This window comes from Lygodium microphyllum, chromosome 1, assembly GCF_053477565.2.
Source record: "Lygodium microphyllum isolate KBCC chromosome 1, Lygodium_microphyllum_v1.1.10, whole genome shotgun sequence".
Classification (NCBI taxonomy): domain Eukaryota; kingdom Viridiplantae; phylum Streptophyta; class Polypodiopsida; order Schizaeales; family Lygodiaceae; genus Lygodium; species Lygodium microphyllum.
This window is the reverse complement of record NC_141135.1, coordinates 46,161,695-46,183,451: the sequence shown is the minus strand read 5'-3', so window position 1 is coordinate 46,183,451 and position 21,757 is coordinate 46,161,695. Positions and strand designations below refer to the sequence as shown.

General features: G+C 41.7%; 1 protein-coding gene across 1 annotated transcript in view; it reads right to left on the bottom strand.

The window, feature by feature from the left end:
- Positions 1-8,509: 8,509 nt before the first annotated feature.
- Positions 8,510-21,757, bottom strand: part of LOC148041066 (uncharacterized) — a 179,939-nt gene continuing 166,691 nt past the window's right edge. The window contains exon 18 of the mRNA XM_087676397.1: positions 8,510-8,528. The gene's annotated coding sequence lies outside the window, so the exon portion shown is untranslated. The remainder of the gene's footprint in view (positions 8,529-21,757) is intronic.

Sequence of the window (21,757 nt, the reverse complement as noted above, 5' to 3'; positions counted from 1 at the left end):
TACATTTAAGAGTTTGGAGTATTTTGGCCATGCCATTTTTGACTTGTGATGGATCTTGCCATGTTTGACATTGAAGAGGACAATGACCCCACTATCTACATGTGCCTATGGAGAGAAGGTAAACCTTTCACACGAGAGAGAGAGAGAGAGAGAGAGAGAGAGAGAGAGAGAGAGAGAGAGAGAGAGAGAGAGAGAGAGAGAGAGAGAGAGAGAGAGAGAGAGAGAGAGAGAACCGAACGGGTGTAGCTCAATTGGTTAAGTTGAATAGAATGGTGACCAGAAGGTCTTTAGTTCAACTCTTATATTCTGCATGGTCATTTAATATAAGTGTTGCAAAATGGAGAATTGAACTTGGGTCAGTGAGTTATTAAAAATTGTAAGGTGCCCCTCTTATGAACTCCCAACAAGTTCACATCTAGTACCGTCCTTTTTTTTGGAGGGTATTTCATGGACTTTCCTTAGTCTTGACATGCAAGTTCACATGATAAAGTATCCCATTGATATGTTTGACTTACTCGACTGTAATGGACTCGCACAAGTAGAATCTACATACTTGTGTCCTGAGCCCAAACATCTTGTATACTGACATACATTAGACATCTTGCACGACATCCATCTCTCAACACACCCCCTCTTGGAGTGTATATCTCGAAAAATGTGGCCCTATCTATTTGTAGGCTCTTGCATGTTCTCCACCCCTTCGTTATCTCATCTCTATCTTTGCTTGTTTCTCATTTGGGCTAATTTATCACACTTCTCTCATTGGTGGGTGTTCCTTCTAATTCAGATGCCTCTCTTGTCTCTATTGTTAGCCATGTCAAGGCAAAACAAGATGTGTTTGATTCCTGGAAGAGTAATAGGTCATTAATCCACATGTTCATACCCCAAGGTGTGATTGGGGGTAGGGGGTTGATGGCCCTCATCATCATGATCAAACCTAGCTAGGATATATCGTCCCTCCCTTGCACAAGCTCATGATTTTATAATTAACAATGTGGAATTAAAGTAGGAATTTGTTAAAATTCTTGGGTTTGCATTAACTATTGCCAAGTGGCTATATCACGTGAAGCACTTGCATATGTATTGGAAAATCGTGTATGTACAAGATAAACAAACATTTTTACCAAACACTTTGAAACACACTATGTAAAAATGTTCATGCATACATTAGGAGATTAAGTCATTGTAGAAAGCACCAAACACATTTATGTGTGCTAGATTAATCACAACTTTGTAACATAGAGTCAACATGCACCTTTTACAATTCAAGTCAAAACAATAATATTGCTTCTTCAATAACACTTCAAGACATAATGCTAACAATTTCCACATAATTAAACATAATCTTCTATTTAGTGGATGAAAATCATTGTAGAAAGCCCAAAATGCATTCGTATGTGTGTTGGATTAATGGCAACTTTGTAGCAATAGGTTGATGTTTGCCTCCTACAAAGTGGACTCAAAGTAATCATATTATCAACTCCTACTTGAATGTATGGATTCCGTCATTTTGTGGAAAATCAAGTACAAAAGACTATGCATAGATGTAGAATCTACTTTGAAATAAATAATTTGAAGCTAACAGATACAATTGAATAAGGCCACTTTATGTAGGACTTAGTTTTGTCTTTCTTAATGGCATTTGAGGCTCAATTGCTTCCTATGCACTAAGTGCGTGGGGGAAGTAGTGTCAAATGTAGCTTGCTAAGTGTATTTTAGAAACATTACCCATTGTCTTGCTCCCTACAAACAAATGTTACGAAGATCATGCATGCACAATTATTAAATCAAAGTACCTACCTTGACATTCGTAGAAGATGTTGCACTCTATGAACCTAATGCAAGGTCACCAAGGACAACAAGTTATTTGACTCTTATAGCTTGCTCAGAAATGAGGGATTTTATCTCTATGGAAGTGGGTCAGTATAGGGGTACAAAGATCACGAATGACATGCAAACATTATACGTCCTCACCACAACTAATTTCAAACATAAGGGATAATGTATGCTAATAACTGCATCCACATGTAGGTACTCCATTACCCGAGAAAATCTGCTTAAAATGTGGTTCAATAGTAATACTGCAAAAGTTCTCGTAAGAACCATAGTAATACCACAAAAGTTCTCATAAAAAATGCATCTAATATTGAAAAGATAAGAGATCACTGGAAACCTGAAGCAGAGATTGTGTGGGAGGAGTAGGTTTGGGATCTGTCTGACTCATGAGCTCAGAGCAGCGGCTAACAACCATTCCCCCTCTGCCGCCCTGCATGTAGGGGGAGAGGGTAGATGAGCAACGAGCTCAAGTTATCGGTACATGGGTGAGGGTCCGAACATTTTAATCTTAAGCTGGCCACACGAAGGCCTACAGCTTGGATCTGCAGGTGGCGACACCTGCAATGGTGGTAGCCCTGCAAAAGATCAACCAAGTGGAGCGTCCAGGCAATCGATTTTACAAATTGTCTGGTGCATCAGGATAATCTTTCATCGCCTTTAGAGCCTTTGTGCTGTTCAAGATATTATGCTATTGGAACAGCAGGTGTACTATGTAATTATTTTATGGGCAAAGCTCCTTTCGCCGATGAGTTTAACCGATGGTTTGTTACCACCTTTCATAGCCCACACGCAGTGTCGTCTTAGTCCTCACCATGGTTGGCATCTACTGCTGTGTAACGTCTCAGTCCTCAGCATGGTGGGCATCCATTGATTGGGTCTATAGATGTTCCTAATTATCGGTTAACCAATTCTCCTCCTGCAAACCATGGCGAGAAGCTGTGTTTGCAGGTTGTACTGTGGTAGACTAGATTGTTTGATGACTTGTCTCTATATGATTGGGCCATTGCTTGCCAACGATACTAATCAATTATTATTCACGTGCGCTGGAATCAATGTCAAAGCTACCATGGTAGGCCTTTTTCATGCACCACAATAGCTCCTTTGTAATGACGCGTGTGGGCTGTCAAGCCCATCTTGGTCTGGTTTGCTGCAAACTTATGGGGAAAGGGTTTTATAGGGAACTCCTAGGATCCCAGCAAGATAAAGAATGGGTTTTGCCATGTTCAATTGGATATGGAGGCTCTCTGTCTTGCCCATCGAGGGCCCAGACTCTTGCTTTTCCTTTGGGCAAGGTTTTGTATGTCCTATCTTTGCTTTCCAATACCCGGGGACAAAAAAGGGCTTGTATCTTGTGGGATTGGCATAGCAAACTTGTAGAGATTTCGGAAATCCAAGATAGTAGAGGTATTGAAATTGTGTGTGATGTTGAGTTTTCTGAATTTCTACATGCTTCTTGTGCCACTATTGCCTTGAGTCGGGCCACTTTGTTATAGCTGATGCCCCAAGAAGATGGGACAAGAGGAAGAGGGGGTTGAAGTCAAGAAGAAAGATTGTGAGAATAGTAAGGATACATTGCAAGACCTAGAAGAGAAAGACAAGGCATTCAAGACCCAGCTATGGCAAAGAATGTTGGTATCCCAGAAGAGGAATGAGCAGATGCATGCCAAAGATCCATGCAAGAAATCATAAGAATGGTAGACTACCAATGCCAAAGAGAAGAATGAGAATCAATAAGGAAGAGACTTCAATGAAGGCAACAAAGAAAATGAGACTCTTGCTAGTAAAGAGGACATGTATGAGCAATACTCAAGACAGTCGTAATAAGAAGGATGATCAGAGGATGCAAATTAAAGCATAAGCTCAAGAATATGGCAAGGAGGCCACAAGCCTTAATAAACGTTTATGACCTGTTGGATGAGCTAGACTCTAACTTATAGAATAATCTTAATGCAAAGAGTCTCTAAGAGATTTACCTCAATCGATTGCAATGTTGGGGATTTTTGTTTGTTAAACGTGCAGATGTGTGCGAGAGACTTCTTAGAACTAGGAAGCTTGATGTCCTTATGATTTAAGAGCTTGTAATAAGACCAGACTAACCATTGACTATGGAGATAAAGGGCTAACAATGTATATCAAATGTTCAAAATAGGATGAGAAGAGGTATCTTAATGTTAAACATGTATACCTTTATATTTGAGAAACCTTTGCAAAAACAAAGAGGGGTCAGTAGTTGGTGTTAGACCCATTAGTGCCAATTTTTGAGGAAAAATAGGCCTTTTAAACCTCTTCTACCTCTAGCAAAAAAGGTGAAAAGGGCATCGAATATTATCCTCATGAAGCAATTCTAGGCAAAAGTTTTGCCATGATAATGACATTTTTTCAACTTTTTGGGTTACTCTTAGCACCTTGATATGACTTTTTGAAAAGTGGAGTTCTTTAAAGTTTCCTTAAAATTAAAATTAAAATATTATTTAAAGTCTAATCTAGATCTATGAGATATTTTAAAAGCTTTTGTAGTTCACACCCTTTTTGTGTGTGTTTGTCTCCTAGATCTCATTGTTTTGATACATTATCTCCTCCAAACTATTTTTTGCATTACCTCTACTCCATTCTAATCTCATTTCTTGTCAATACCTCATATTTCTTCTTCCATCGCTTCTTCTAGGTAGCCATCTAACTCTATAAGCTTAATGATTAGATAATGATGATTCCCTCTTGTAAAGATCCTCGCAAGATCAATGAATGGAAAAGAGAAATGTGGGATTTTATTGGAAAGGACAAATTCTAGGGTTTAAATAATGAGATAAAAAGTTACATGGATCTTCACTTAGCACTTTTTATGCTCTTCTATGCAACAACATTTTCAACCTTAATGTAAGGAAGCAAAATTTACATTTCAAGTAGGATTAACTTTTTGTGTATCTTTTTATTTTACTTTTTACTAGTTCACTAAGCTTATAGACAAACTTTGAGTACTTTATGTATATGTTTCCATCGATAAGTGGGAATGGTAGCCATTGGAGTCACTCAGAAACTACATTTAGTGTTATGCATGATGAATTCAACAATCTTTTTTTTGCGTTGACTACCCTTCATCATTATTCATTTGAAAAGATTTATATTTTCAATTTGCAACTTAATTTTAGTAAATGCACAAGCATTTGGAAGGTTGAAAGAGCTTTTTTCACTTGATCTGATCAATGGACTAGAAAATTGGGATAATCTTGATTATAAAACCATTTGGGGCTTCAAGTTAAAAGTCACTAAAGATGTTCAAAGTTCTATAAAGGTTGGGACAATATCAAAGAGAGTTAGTTAATCTTAGTTTATTCCAATTCATGTTTTTGAATTACTTTTTCAAGGAGCATGTTTGCAAAGAACAAAAAAATGTGGTTGGATAAGAAAATCTCATTCACCACATTAACTAAAATATTTGGATAAGAAAACAATGTTGTTGGATAAGAAAATCTCAGCCACCACATTAGCTAAATTCTTTGATAAAATTGGAAGTCAATAGAGAAAGTATACAAGGGCAATTTATTTTTTTGCAAATGTTCAAAGGGTCTTGTTACCTTATCATACAACATTCCAAGTCAAATGCTATATCTTGTTTTCTAGTATAGAAGATTAAATGGAGACTAACTATGAATGGGTACTTTTGGAGCTTAAGGAAAGCAACGATCACTTTACTATGGCCATCTACTTGGAGAATGAGGATCCAAAGTGTTTCTCAGTAAACAAAAAATGGATTGGAAGCTATAAGAGAAGCCTTGCAAAGTCTATTTGTAACCATGATTCAAGATCTTGATTTAGGATTACTGGTGAATTGATTAGAAGAAGGGTAGAAAAAGCTTACATATGTGAGCCTAAAAGGCCATTCTAAGATTTCAAGGCCTTCAACTTACCACACCATTCAATGATTATGTGCCTTTTAGGTGCTTCAATTCATTTAGGATACAGATACTTAAAATGAGACACATTCAATTATATATTACTTAACTCATATTTAGAGAGAGACACATATAAGATTCTCAAAACTAACAATGCACATGGAAATGGGAGAACAAATGAAGAAATGATCAAAAACATCATTGAGCTTATATTGTTTTTGTTGGATACAAAAAATTATGTATATAAAAGGATACATTTTTTTTTCTCAAACATCCTAAGCTACGGTGTATTTGGGTATCCTAGGAGATACGATAGCCTCTATCTCCTTCCTTGGTATCCTAGCCTCTACCTCCTTCCTTGGTGTCTCAACCTCTGCCTCCTTTCCTTGTCCTTCTAGGGGAGGCCTAGTGTTCACTCTCTTTTTGGGGGGGTCTTCTTTCGGGCCTTCTAGGGCCCCCTTCCCCTTTCCTTTTGTAGCTTCTTGCTTCCATCCAGTTGGCTTCTTAGATGTAGTAGGCTTCTTAGCCCTAACTACTTTGTTAGTTGCATCCTCTCCCTGAATCTTTGGCAAATCTAGGTCTAGAGGCAAAACAACTTGCTTATCAATAAGAAGTTTGATTGCTTGTTCCCTTACTAGCCATACATAGTCTTCTTTGTACAAAGCTTCGATAAACTACAAGAAGAGAATGGATGACCTAATAGATAATCAAAAAGTAAATTTCTGTGGGAAAGCAACAGATGAATCACTTATGCTTATTCTTTTGCCTTCAAGCATGAACTTAGCCTCTAGAAATGGATATCAACAATAATCCGCCATCCACAAGAGGAGTTGTCTGACTATCGAGGGACTTGAAGACTATAGGTTAATATTTCTTTGTGTTCAATGATGGAAACTTGTCCTCCATAGCAATAAACACCCTCTTTGAAAACTAGTTGATTTAATTTAAAACCCTTCTAGAATACTATAAACACTTCAAAATGACATATAGATTTATACTTATGATCTTGCATCTCCATAAAAACCATGAGGAAATTAATTATATAGATTTTGTTGAATCTTAGGTCTAGGATATCACTATTTTAGTGTGATCTGCAAGAGTCCAAATATAAAGATGGCTTGGATCTTTAAACCAATTTTCAATTCTAATCTTTTGGCAAAGAATTATCAAAAGAATTAGTTGCTCTCTTGTTATAAGGAATGATTATATACTAGACTTCCTCTGGGTTTACCTCATGCAAGAAGAAGTCAATACAATTTGCATTTGCCTTCGTAGATATCGGAAGATCCACTATATGGACCTTTTTTAGCTTGTCAAGTGGAAGTATTAACATCATAAACCTTTGAAGATATTCAATAAAAAATGAGATAGGACTCAAGGCTTGTAAAATATCATTTTAAAAAACTTATGTTTACTCAAACAAATCCCACAACTTGGTGAAACCCCATAAAATGGTATAAAAATACCAAAAAGAGTAAAATGGGACCTGAACCCTATGGTGCACAAAGAGATAATCCGATAGTATTCGAATGCCTCCTTTTGCGTTGCAAGGGCTGGTTTACTTTTTCCCTCCTTTTGCTTATAATACACTTGCATTGGCTTTCCACAACATGTGGGATATCCAAGAGATGAGGACAACTTTAACAAGTTTAAGGTATTAAGCACAAGCCAGCCCTCAATGAGTGATATTATCCAAAGGATAACTAAACAAGGTTTGAGAATACCTTATGAGCACTAAAATTGTTGTGTCATTGATCTCCTTGTCTTTCTTATGCAAGAATGTAGTATCATCTCTAGAGAAACGGTGAGGTATTGTGAGTTGCCTTCAACTCCAACATAGCCCCCTTGCATTCTCTTTCTCAAGGTCCATGGGGATTTTATTTTTGCGAGCTTTCCTTTTCGTTTTTTTGCAATCAATCTTTTTTTTTTTCAAGCTTTTTTGTGCAATGTACACATTCTATATATATAAATATCTCTATGTAGCATACCCCCATATGGAAATATCCTAGGTCATGCATGAATTTCATGCATAGATTCTTAGTATGATCAACCAAAATAGAAAAGATCCTAGTTCACAATTTTTATGCATGCAAAAAGAGGTTAACAATTCTTCACTATTACTAAAAGAGCATGACACTTTGCATTTAGATCAAAGCTATAAAAAAAACACAATAACAAAACAAACATGGTGTACTCTCGACATAACCAACCAATTTAGGGTAAAAGTATTTCTTGCTTGTGTCCAATACATGAACACATCAAGAAAACAAAACCAACACGGCATATTCTCAACATAACTACATAATCACATGGTATAGTCATAAAAAAAGCTATAGTCACATGATGAAGTACATCCAAGTCGATGCACAAGAAAATTTAGAGTTAATCATTTTTAACCAACCATTGAGGGAAAATAGGCAATACACATTAGGACTTCAAGTATTGAAGATCACGTTGTCTTCACTTGAGGTAACATATGTCTTCTTTGAGAGAGTAAATTTCCACTTCACTCCATGTAACAAATTTCTTCCTTGTTTTCTTCATCTTTGAACATAGAGGTGATCAACTGCCAAGACCCACGGACTACTTATTGCTTCAAGCATTCCAAGTTGAGCACTTAATGGCTACCTCTCACATAGCCGATGCACTATCCATCCTTACGAGTGTAGTGAGCTTACCTCCATGGCCGATCGAGTTGTCTCCTCTCTAGAGCGCTCCGGTAGCTCCACGATCCAAGTGCAAGTTTCAAGCGAGCTCCATCCTCAAGCTCCATCCTCAAGCTCCATGCTCCAAGCTCCATTTCTGCGAGCAAGAGAAGAGAAGAGAAGAGAAGAGAAGAGAAGAGAAGAGAAGAGAAGAGAAGAGGAGAGGAGAAGATGGAGAGCTTCTCCACTACGGTTCGTCACCCTCACACACTCACTCCCTCACACTCTCACACTCCCTCTCTCAAGCACAAGCTCAAGCAAGCAAGACCAAGAAGAAGAAGAGGAAGAAGAGAGCTACTTTTTGCCACACACAAGAATGAGCTTCTCATTCACTTTTCAACTTTATATACAAAACCCTAAATCCCTTTTGGGTGGTCATCCCCTTATCCCCTTTTTTACATAGGCGGTCGCGGCCTAGGCCATTTTTCCCATTGTCCTCATATCTTCCTAGCTTCTTTCCTACCACCCATCTACCTTTATAATTTGCATGGGTGAGACCTCGTCGACGCTCTTAAAATAAATTATGGTACACATTGCGCTCTTTTACAAAAGTATTGATTTGTGCTTTTCTTGTGCGCCTTTCTCCTTGATTTAGGACTTTCTTGCACTTCTTGTCTCTAGATTCTTCCCTAGCGTGCCTTCATCTTCCGTTTCACCTTTGCTCTTGGCCTTGTCTTCTACTTTAGATTTTTCAAATTTTCCACCTTATTCGTTTGAGGGTTAACATTACTTCCCTGCCAGACAAGCGCCAGTTCCATGGCACTCACCATTGTAGGTAGCAGGCTTTGGCATGCACCAAAGACATGGGTGGAAGGGATTGCTGTGGTTTTAACTTTGGAGTTTTGGTGGTGGTGCGGATGAAGGTGGTTGGTGGCACTTTGTTGGCCTAACTAGTTGGTGATAGGGTTGTTGAAGGTGGTGATAGGGCCAGTTTTTGTTGGGAGTTGCACTCATGTGTTGGCACAGGTGTTAATATTCTAAGGATTCTGGGGCGGGCGACAATTCTTTGGTGGGCTTGCAAGATGATAAAGGATAAGAGTTCAGAGTTGAGTGTTGATGAAGATCTGACAGTACTTTTGTTGGAGTCAGCAATACCTGCAATTGAAAACCTTTATATGTGGTCTCTCCCTAGGGGTAGTGCTAGTCTTCTTATCATGCACAAGACATAGTTTGATTAGTTTGGGAGATAGGTCATAAGCAAGCTGAGAGTATTGTCCTGCACTTGAGGACCCAAACTGTGTATATATTGTGGTGCAGATATTATGTCAGTGTGCATGCATACTTAGATATTACATAGTTAGAAGACCGTTGGTCTGGTTTCTCATAGCAATGGGTAGCTGAAGTAAGGATTTGATGGGGTGGGAAAAATTGTCGATGTTAAGGAGAAGTACACTTGAAGGCTTCTTGAGACATCATTTGTGCTTTTGACAACACGATGTAGCATAATTGAGTTCATTGATGCCTCAGCTTTGGTGGTGGTTGGTGGCTGTGTGTAGTGGTTGACGAGTACGGTGTACTTTCCATGGTCTTTCGTGCGTTGTTTACCATGATCGATTACAATGGTATTGAGGTGGGGTGCAAAAAAGGAATCGTGCAAATGGGTCAGGGTGACAGGTCTAACCATAGGTGAGACAAAATCTCTAGGTATGTTCTGCCCTTGATGTGCCCTGAACAATTGTGGGGGATGTGTAAAGGGTTAGGGGATTAGGGGCGGAGCCAACCGACCAAGGTCATTGGACGTACCTAATTTGAGAACCCCTAGATGTTGTGCTGTGATTGTGAGTGCTTTTTCTTTTTTTTTTCTTTTTCATTTTTATTTTCATTTTCATTTTCTTTTAAAAAAATAACATGAATACAACTATTGCAATACGTTGAGGCTATCAGTCTTTTATTTGGATTGAGAAACGTCGAGATTCAAAGGCTGTGAAAATGGATATTACAATGATGATTGTGTTACTAGCCTCGTTGCTAGGGGAACAGTTATTGAGATAGGAAGATACAATTGAGATTTTACAAAACCTCTTTGTAACATGCGATGTTGATACCATTGAGGTAACAATTGCCGTGAGAAAAATATAGAGTTTGACCCAAAAGGAGAGAGAAGTCAATGACTATGCTTTGGGCCATGCGATGTGGGTGGGATGCAAGGGTGATTTTCACTTTCGATAGTGAGGCTTCCGTCATGGCTCTTTGTGGGATTGGTGGTCTTGTGGTACCTTGGATATGAACGCTTTCATATAGAGACCTGCATCGTCCTGTATCCACTTGACAACTCGTGAGGGTACATGCAAGTCATACATTTCAACTATAATGAATAGGTGCAATGCAAAGAGACATCACTTATCTGAATCCCATGGTGTTGACTTAGATGCATATCACCTGTGCTTGATTTTTTTTGTTTTTGGTCCAAGACGTAAAATTTATTAGAAGTAAATAAGGGAAGGTTGTACCTTGGGGAACCTACCCCTTTAACCATCTAAAGACAAACATTGATGGCTAGATAGCACTTGATGAGCATCTTATACAAAATAGGGCTATTCTATTTGTATGAGACATGTTAAGTTTAGGTGATCAGGCGACTGGGGCATTGCTGGTGGTGAGCTTCTATCAGGCTGGGCAGGGAAGACATTAGCTGGGACCCAAATGGTGCAGTCCTTGGCCGCTGCGGTGTCAAGAATGCTTTGAAATAGCTTAGCAATATCATTATTGATTCTAGCTTTCTTTTCTTCTTTTGAGCACTTGGTGCTCGAGCGTCTGGGGAGGGCCTACACAGCAAGGGTCGCTACCCCTCAGGCGTTCCCTTGAGCCTTCCTCTTCCTAGCCTTGGGAGTTTTCAGCCTACATCTTGGGCAGTGTCGCTTTGGGCCTCGTCTCGATGCATACCTCTTTAGGGTAGGTATGTAGCATTCTAGTGGAGGAGCTTGTGTCGTATACTCCCTTCTACGGAGGAGAGCTTCTTTGCAGGCTAGCTGCATTGTGTGCTCCATGACAAGCTACTGTAGAGGAACCTGCAAAATGTGAACCATGGGTTAGGCCCTGAGGCACGATAGAGCTATTCGCATGAAGGGGATTAAACAATGGATTATCAAGCACATATGACGAGGAGGGGTGAGGTGAGGCATGCAGTGTTTGTTGTAGAGGGACGACCCCCGTGATGATGTTCATCCTATCTTGAATGCGGGGAGTATTCCAACCAGTAGCAGATGTTTGCTCATGCCAAGTTGCACGGATTGGTTGTGATGGAGTGGGTTAGGACTCATCCCTAGAAGGATAGATTTAAAACGGGGGAAAGCTTGTAGAAGGGGATGGAACCCTGTCTACACCCTCATAGGTGTTGGTCAGGGCTTCCCATGGCGGCCATGAGGACTACATGCCCTCCACCTAGAGGTGGGAATGGTCACACAACTTCTATATGTATGGTGAGAGGAGGAGCCTAGGAGGTCAGCCTGTCAAACCCAAAATTTTCTCCCTATGGTTGACTATCATTGCTTGTGTGTGTTGGTATTATCTATACACAGTTACAAAACTCATTGTTTATTTATATACATATTTATGAACCCATGTCACTTCGTGAGGATAAAAACCAATTGTAGAACTCATGATTGTATTGGAGTGTGGCACACGCATCCAATACTCGTGGCAACCTAAATAACAACAAATATTTTGCAACATCGAGTAGCATGGTACCTTGTCCGAGTCTACTTGCAACATGTAGCTCCTCCTCAGTGAGAATCTTATCAACCAAAGAGTGTTCTTGGCTAGATTTAGCTAAGTCTATATCCCGAATGGCAGTTAGCACTTGAAGTTAGCGCCACATAGGTTGGTTCTCTTTAAGACCGCCATTTGGCCAATCACTCCTCCGAGACCATCTAGGCTGCTAGTTTGTCGGCCATTGTAATGCGGTTTTCAAACCAACATTTTTCAAATTGACTTCGACCCTCTGATTGTTGCTTTAGTTGCTCTATCTCTAAGAGATTTGGTTGGCAAAGCGCTTCATTGAATATCACAGTTAAGCGTAGTTCGTCGGCCTCCTCATCAGAGATGAATTGCATGCTCTTATGTAGGAGTGTGTTGTAGTAGTTGTTAAGATATTCTTGCTCTTTCCAAGATAGGGGACATGGTAAGTGTTCTTCAAGCTGCTCCCTAGGGAATGTGCCCATGTCTGCAAGGACATAGACACGTGCGAATAGCTTGAGTTTAGCGTCCAACTCAGTTAAGCACTCTGTGACACTTCTATGCTCTATGAAGGCTTGCTCAGTTGCTATCTCATGCAAGATTCTAGGAGTTTCTCTAGGATTTAGTATATTGGGAGCTCAAGCCTAGATGAGCAAGATTGGTCAATGCTAGGATTGCTTATATCCTTGAGGTTTTCATGTTTCTTCTAAGGCTTTGCTTCTATTGTATCATGGTTCTCCTCGGATATGACTAGTATAGTCTTGTCACCTTGTTGTGGCAGTGTTAGATCCACTCTTGATTGGTCAATGCGAGTTCTTTTGTCGATGGATTGAGTGTTGCAAGAAACTGCTGATGGTAATGGTTGCTCTGATTTATCAGAACACATGGATGTGCTTGAGTTTTCACTGTTGTTAGGAGAGATGGCAATGGGTTTCTTAGTGGGTGGACTCGATGCTTTATTCCTCAGCTCTTCGGCACTCTTGGTCTCAATCTTCTTGGCATCTACAACCACTTGCAACTACCATTGTTGTTTTCATTCTTTTCTCCTCTTTTTCTTAGGCATTTGAGGTGTATCCCTTGAAGACTCAGCACCTTGAACTAGGTCAGTCGTCGTTGATGTGCTTGGTTGGGCCTCAACATTCTCTTTCTCTAGTGTGTCCTCATGGGACATAGTTGTGGCATGCTAAACAACCTCACTAGGTTCCGAGGGTACAACTGCCTCTGTTTCTGGAGAGTTTATCTCTTTAGCCAATTCTCTTTCATTTAGCCCCTCATCCGATTGAATTGGTAGTCACTCCTTGTCAACCATTTGCTCTAGCCTCTTGTCCTTAAGCATTGTTGGAACATGCCTCCATTTCTTCTTATCAGTGCAAATGTTGTGTTTAGAGCTGTTTTTCTCTTGCTCAGGAGATTTGGGTGACTCTAGTGTAGACCCAAGAGACTGTTTAGGGTTCTTGTCATGTAGTCTTGGACGAAACCAACTGAAGAAGTCAAGGTTGTATTGATAGGAAGCGTAGAGATGTAGGATTGCAAGGTCTTGAGTAAGGCAGAAGACATATACACTAACATCAAGAACCATGCTCCCTAATCCTAGCTTGCTAGCCATGTGTAGATATTATTATAGAAGCAGTTTATTGTATAAGGGATGTTTTTGGAAAGTGGCAGAAAGCTAGACCTCACGGACCACTGCCAACACTCATAATGAGGTTGGGGCAACGTACGTGGGATCATGTATTGATGTCCAAAGGGCTTTCCTTTGCTCAGCGAGTGTCATTAGTTGGTGGCCAATTTTGGCTACGAAACTTTGATTGGAGTACCATTTCTGCATAAAGTTTCCTTGTCCTTTTCTTTTTCATTTGATTGCTTCGAGCTTTTCCTTGTTTCACACATTGAGTCGTATAGAGTGAGGCTATCAACAAGTGCTCCTAAGTCAGGGGTTTGGCTATGAGCTTTGTGTGCTCTGGTGTTGGCCTTCCCATGTCCTCATGGACGTATGCACGTGTGATGGCTGTTAGCTTGTGATCAAGCTTCATAAGGCACTTCATCTTTGGTTCATTGGTCAGATGCACTATCTCTTTGACCAAATATTTGAGAGATTTCTCCTTAAGCCTTGGCTTTAGATGTTTTGAAAGTACTGGAGGTGTCAAGGATGTTGGCTGCGGCACCTATTCCACATGTGAATTGCTAAGGACACGTTCCACAAGAGGCATTGTCACGGCCAAAGGCTATGATTGCTATGATTCTTGATTGGAAGTAGTAGCTGCTAGTTCAGTGGACTAGCCACTATTGGTAGACTGAGGTGTCAAGTACTTAAGAAGATTACAAGTGGTCGTGTCTTTTGTTGCCCTTTGCGCATTCACTTGTGCAGATCGAGCTAGTCACAATGGATTGCATAGGCATATCCTTAGGCTGAGAGCTAAGGGTGGTATCATGTCCCACCTCTTGGACATTTGGAAGCTTAGATGGAGATAGAGATTGGGATTGAGTAGTTGCACTTGGCTTTGACAATGGCTGGAAGATTTTCTCATGGCTATTTGCTTTATTGAGTAATTACCCTTATCATGAGCAACATTGTGCCTGTGGTGCTCATTATCCTCTTTGAAAGTCAAAGGCTCCTTGGGCACTAGTGGCTTTTGTGCACACTCGATGATTACATCTGATAACTGCTTGTTAAGTACACTAGGCTGAGGATCTATCCTTCGAATAGTCCCGTTTGGTTTCTTGATTTCAATCATGAGGGGCTCAATCACTCCAATGTTTTTTACTTGAGACTTGTATTTTCATTTAGATTTCCTCCTACGCTTCTTAGCTCTTGATATGTCTTGGCCTTTAGTTAACAGAGGTGGTTTAGCAGGGGGTTTTGGTACCCGAATCCATCAGTTACTTGCGTAATACTGTTGAGCACGTAGCAACGCTTTGGATATCCATCGCAACGCTGTGCCGGCTCTCCATAGATATCTTTGTCTATAAGACTTGGGCTTCTTTTGTGGTCTTCTATGATATTTGTAAGTCCAAAGCCTATCCTTTGCCTCACACTTCGTCGCCCTTTTGAAGGGTCATCCCGTTTCCTTTCCACAATTAGCACTATTCGGAGGAACGTGGAATATGATAGGCAAGCTTTCCATTTCAATAGTTACAAGGATTTTGCACTTCCCTATAAGTGCTTGTGGGTGTCCCTCGTAAGGACTAAGAGTTGCATTAGTTGGTGTGAGCTCTGATTGGCCTAGTAGGGTCCATGCTTCATAGGTCAAGATATTAAAATCTGTTCCTTCATTGTGATGAGAGCATTGACACTATGCTCTCTTTTTTTTGGTGAGTTTGACCCTAAGATAGCAGGCAGTACTATGCCTTCATCTTTCTTGGCTTATAAATTCAAGTCTTCTTATATGTGCCTTTGAGTCCCCAACTGCACAACTAGATGTGGATTCTCTACTAATGTCTTGGATTGTTTGTGCAGTGTCGTTCAAGGTGCATCTATCATCAGGACTTCCATGTCTAGTCATCCTCGCAGTTGTAGCTTGATGTTGTTGCATTCTGCTTTGACTAGATGCACTCCGAATGCAACCTATACATGTTTTTGTGGTGTTGCCTTTTTTTGCTTGTTAGCTAGATTGACCCATTGAGGTTCTAGGGTCTCTGTTTGTCCTTGTTCAGGTATGGGCTTTCAATTGTTGTTTTGCAAGTGAGAGTCTATGCTTGTGTAGAGCCATTACTACACTAGGATCTAATTTGGAGGCCTTGTCACGTCGTGCATTTTCTCTTCAACATACTTAGGGGAAGTGCAAAGGGTGCAGAGCCCCATCTACGGGGGTCTGAGGGGAGCATTCCCCTTCGGCCCGTAGGGTCATTACACTAAACACCATGTGCGATTTGAAGGACCGTTCATAGCCAAGATTTGAACTACTTGCTCTAGATTTCAATCTAGTGATAGATCTATGATGTTCCTTTTGGCTCTGTATGGTCTCTCGGTCAGTTTTAGGGTCTGCAGATTAAAATTTAACAAAATCCAAATTTGGCCCAACAGGTCTTAAATGCAGGGGCCGAATGTTTGATTTGGCTTGTCCCAATGGCTGAGGGCTGAATGCAACTGGTCCGAATGTCACATTTAGCCAGTCCGAATGTGGTTTGTCTGAGAGGTGAATAGCCGAGGGCCGAGTCGACTGGGTTGAGGACCGAGTGGTTCATCCGAATGGGTTTGGACCGAGTGGTTCGTCCGAATGGGTTTGGACCGAATGACCGAGGGCCGAGTCGGGCGGGCCGAATACAAAGTGGTCCAAAGGGTAAATTCGACCGGGCCAAATGTCAGCTTATTCGAGTAGGGGCCGAGTGGATAGGGCCGAGTGGTGGGCATCTGAGTGGTAGTGGCCGAAAGGCCGAATACGAGAGGGCCGAGGGTTGAGGGCCGATTCTGGGACTCGGCCTAGAATTTTCGTCACTCAGACAGGCCGAACGCGACACGTTTTTTTTTGTCGACTTGCACAAAATTCGTTGCGTTAGCGATCGAGACCTTTCCATTGATCGAGTACCTCCAAATCCTAGCTACTCATGCAGGAGAAGGTGTGGGAGTACCTGTAGAGGCAAAGAACTCCTCGACGGTAAGATCAAAGAAGAAGGTTCACGCAATGAAGCTCTCTCTCTCTCTCTCTCTCTAGCTCTCCCAAATCCCTGAAATGCAAACTAAGGTCTCCTTGCTACTCTTGCTTTCTTGTTACCTTGCCCAGCCCTGCATTCACCTTAGTCTTGCTCCCCTTACCAACATTTACCCCAAAATTTAACTTTTTGCCATTCTTTTCCTTGTTTCAGCCTGTTACACAACAACAGAAAACCCTATTGTATGCTCAAATGTTTTGCTCCTATCCTACCTAAATGCAAGGAAATTTCATAAAGGAAACACCTACACTGCTCCAACCTATCTTTCCAAATCTAAACAACCAAAAACTTACTTGCTAAGGAGATCGAATACCTCTTCAAACTCCCTTGCTTTCTACCTATCTACCTCAAGCACCGATTCGAGGAAAACTCTACTTCAATGCTCAATTCGAGAAGCGTGCAAATGCTCAAGGCTTGAATCCGTTAGTCTCGGCAATGAAACCCAAATCTAGAGGCGATTGACTACCAAGACCCACTGACCGGTTATTGCTTCAAGAGTTCCAAGCCGAGCATTAATGGCTATCTCTCACATAGCCAACACGCTATCCATCCCTATGTATGTAGTGAGCTTACCTCCATGCCCGATTGAGTTGCCTCCTCTCTAGAGCACTCCGATAGCTCCATGATCCAAGTGCAAGCTTCAAGCAAGCTCCATTCTTAAGCTTCACGCTCCAAGCTCCATTGCAGTGAGCAAGAGAAGAGAAGAGAAGAGAAGAGAAGAGAAGAAGAGAGGAGAAGATGGAGAGCTTCTCCACCACCATCCCTCATCCTCACACACTCACTCCCTTACACTCTCAGAATCTCTCTCTTAAGCACAAGCTCAAGCAAGCAAGAAGAAGAAGAAGAAGAAGAGGAAGAAGAGAGGTACTTTTGGCCACACACAAGTATGAGCTTGTCATTCACTTTTCAATGTTATATACAAAACCCTAAATCCCTTTTGGGCGGCCATCCCCTTATCCCCTTTTTTACATAGCCGGTCGTGGCCTAGGCCCTTTTTCCCATTGTCCTCATATCTTCCCAGCTTCCTTTCTACTACCCATCTACCTTTATAATTTGCACGGGTGAGAGCTCGGCGCTTTTCTTGTGAGCCTTTCATTCTCGTGTGTGGACAAAAGTGGCTCTCTTCTTCTTCTTCTTCTTCTTCTTCTTCTTCTTCTTCTTCTTCTTCTTCTTCTTCTTCTTCTTATTCTTGCTTGCTTGAGCTTATGCTTGAGAGAGGAGTGTGAGAGTGTGAGGAAGTGAGTGTGTGAGGGTGAGGGACCAGGGAGGAGAAGCTCTCCATCTTCTCCTCTCTTCTTCTCTTCTCTTCTCTTGCTCACAGTAACAATGGAGCTTGGAGAGTGGAGCTTGCACTTGGATTGTGGAGCTATCAGAGTGCTCAAAAGAGGAGGTAACTCGATCAGGCATGGAGGTAAGCTCACTACAGCCATAGAGATGGATGGCGCATTGGCTATGTGAGAGCTAGCCATTAGTGCTCGGCTTGGAACACTTGAAGCAATAAGCGGTCCATGGGTCTTTGCGATTGATCGCCTCCACATTTTGGTTCCGTTGCCAAGACCAACGGATTCAAGTTTGAGCACTTGCACGCCTCATATCGAGCACGAAGTAAGGGATTCATCCCCAAATCGGAGCTTGAGATAGATAGGAAGTTGGGGCTTTTGATCTTTGATACAAGTAAGTATTTTGGTTATTTTGGTTGTTTAATGTGATTGGGAAAGAAGGGGAGATCATTTCAGTTATTCGCTTTTGATTCTTGTTGCATTTAACGTAGGTTAGGATTAAGAAATCATATTAGAGAAGCATAGGGTTTACTCCTGTAAAACAGGGTAAAACAGGCACAAATCATGGTAAATGGAGAAAAAGAGTGGTTTGAATGATTAATACCAGCAAGGGAGTGATTGGGGATAGCAAGAACTTGCTCGAGAAGGGGTTGCCAGGAGACCATAGAAGAGCTCATTTTTCACCCTGGCAATGAGAGAGAGAGAGAGAGAGAGAGAGAGTTTCCATCATTGATTCGGTTCAATCTTGCCATCAGGGATTTCGTCGCATGATTCAGGTATATCAAAACCTTCCTGCTATGTATTTGTTGTGATTTGGAAGTCGGTGTGCTTGGTGATTGCGAAGATCATTGGATTCAACGAGATCATCCTCAGTGCGGCCGTCGTTGCGTGCAACTCGACCTGCCATCTGAGTGGCTTGGTTTTTGGTCAAGTCCCAGAATCGAACCATTTGGCACTCGGACCACTCGGCCCACTTGGCCCTCAGACCAACTGAATTCACCCTTCGGGCCGCTTGTATTCGGCCCCTAACTCGGCCCTCGGCCCTTGGACGACAAACTGAATTGGGCATTCAGCCCTTGCAATTCAGACCTGTTGGGTCAAATTTTTAACTTTTAGACCTTGAAATTGACCAAGAGACCACATAAAGCCGAAAGCACATAATAAATCTATCATTGGGCTGAAATCTAGAGCAAGTAGTTCAAATTTTGGCTACAAATGGTCCTTCAAATTGCATATGGTATTTAGCGTAACGGCCTTGTGGGTCAAGGGGATCCCCCTCCCGGACTCTCGTAGAGAGGGCTTTGCCCCCTCCGCACCTCCCCCAAGTAGATTGGAGAGAAAACACGCGTCGTGACAGGTCCTCCAAATTAGTCTTAGTGTCGTAATGGCTCTACACAAGCATGGATTCTCACTTGCAAAAGAGCAACAAAAGCCCATACCCGAACAAAGATAAACAGAGACCCTAGAACCTCAATGGGCCAATCTAGCCAGCAAGGACAAAAAGGCCACACCACAAAAACATGTATGTGTTGCATTCGGATTGCATCTAGTCAAAGTGGAAAGCAACAACATCAAGCTACAACTGCAAGGATGACTAGATGTGACAATCCTGGCGATAGATGCACCTTAAATAGCACTACATAGATGATCCAAGACATCAATGGAGAATCCACATCTGGTCGTGTAGTTGGGGACTTAAGGGCATTTTTCAGAAGGCTTAAAATTATAAGTCAAGACCCAAAAGATGAAGACATAGTATCGTGTGCTTATCTTAGGGTCAAACTCACCACGAAGAGAGAGCACACTGTTGATGCTCTCATTGATGAAGGAGCTGATTTTAATATCTTGACCTATGATGCATAGACCCTACTAGGCCAACCAGAGCTCACATCGACTAATGAAACTCTTAGTCCTTATGGGGGACACTCACAAGCACTTATAGGGAAGTGCAAATTCCTTGTAACTATTGAAACGGAAAGCTTGCCTATCGTCTTCCATGTTCCTCCAAATAGTGCTAATTTTGGAAAAGAAACCCTCCTAGGATGACCCTTTAAAAGGGTGACAAAGTGTGAGGCTGATTATGTAGCATAGATGAGACACTTGACACTATAGGGTGTGAAGATAGTCACCACCTTTAGCAAGGATGACCTAATCGAACCTCGAGGGAAAGGCAATGAAGATGCTAACATAGCAGGCAAGCCTACTAACGAGAGTAAGGACTTGTTGAAAGAGTCGATACAAGCGCGTGTCAAACTGAGAGAACCAGTGAGCGGGGCCATGCTTGGAACATGAAGGTCAGGAGACAATGCCAAGGACAGGCTTTGGACTTACAAATATCGTAGAAGACCATAAAAGAAGCCCAAGCCTCATAGACGAAGGTATCGATGGAGAGCCAGCACAATGCCGCGATGGATATCCAAAGTGTTGCTACGTGCTCAAGGGTATTACAAAAGTAACTAATGGATTTGGGTACCAAAGTTCCTTGCTAAATCACCTCTATTAGTAGCTGAAGGCTCGATCGTGTCAAAAGCAAAGAAGCGAATGAGGAAATCTAGACAAAAATCCAAGCCTCACTCAACAAGTTTGGAGTAATCGAGCCCCTCGCAAAAATCAAGAAACCAAACAAGAATATTCGAAGAGTATATCCTTAGCCTAGTGTTCTTAACAAGCGAATATCATATATACTCGTCGAGTGTGCACAAAAGCCACTAGTGTCCAAGGAGCCTTTGATTTCCCAAGAGGATAATGAGTATCATAGGCACAACATTGCTCATGGTAAAGCTAATTGCTTAGCAAAGCAAATGGCAGAATCATCTAACAGTCACGAGCAACTCGTCCAGCCAATGTCAAAGCCACTTAGGAGTCCCAAGTCTCCTACATCCTCTTTCCCTAAATGGATACAGGAACCACAACACCAGTCGTCAAGTGCAGCTACTAAATCCCAATCTCTATCTCCATCTGAGCTTCCAAATATCCAAAATGCGGGACATGACACCACCCTTAACTAATGCTCGATCTCCACAAGTGAATGTGCAAAGGGAAACAAAAGACATGGCCACTTCTGATTTGCTTAAGGACTTGACACTGCAGCCTACCAATTGTGGCCAGTCCGCTAAACTGGCTGTTACTACTTCCAATCAGGAATCACGGCGGTCACACCCTTTGGCTGTGACGATGCCCCTTGTAGAATGTGTCCTTAGCATTCAGTGGTGGGAGAGGTGTCGCAACCAACATCCTTGATACCTCCAACACTATCCAAGCACCTAAGGCCTATGCTTGAGGAGAAACCTCTCAAAGATGTGGCCTAGGAGATGGTGCATCTGACCAATCAACCTAGTAAGGTTGTTCGACAGGTCACAACTAAGTCCCATGAGAGCACATCAGAGAAAGAGAGTGCTAAGGCCCAACCAATCACATCAACAGGGCTAGCCTAGTTCAGGGTCCTGAGTCTTTGAGAAAGACACCCTCATTTCCCACAAACAAGAGGAGAACACAACGAACACAATGGTGGTTACAAGTGGTTGTGGATGTCAAGAAGATTGAGACCAAGAGCAAGGAAGAACTTGGGAATAAAGCATCAAGTCCACCCACTAAGGAACCCATTGCCATCTCCCCTAATAGCGGTGAAACCCCAAAAACATCTGTGTATTCTGATAAGTCAAAGCAACCATCACCATCAACGGTTGCTTGCAACACTCAATCCACCGATAAGAACTTGCAT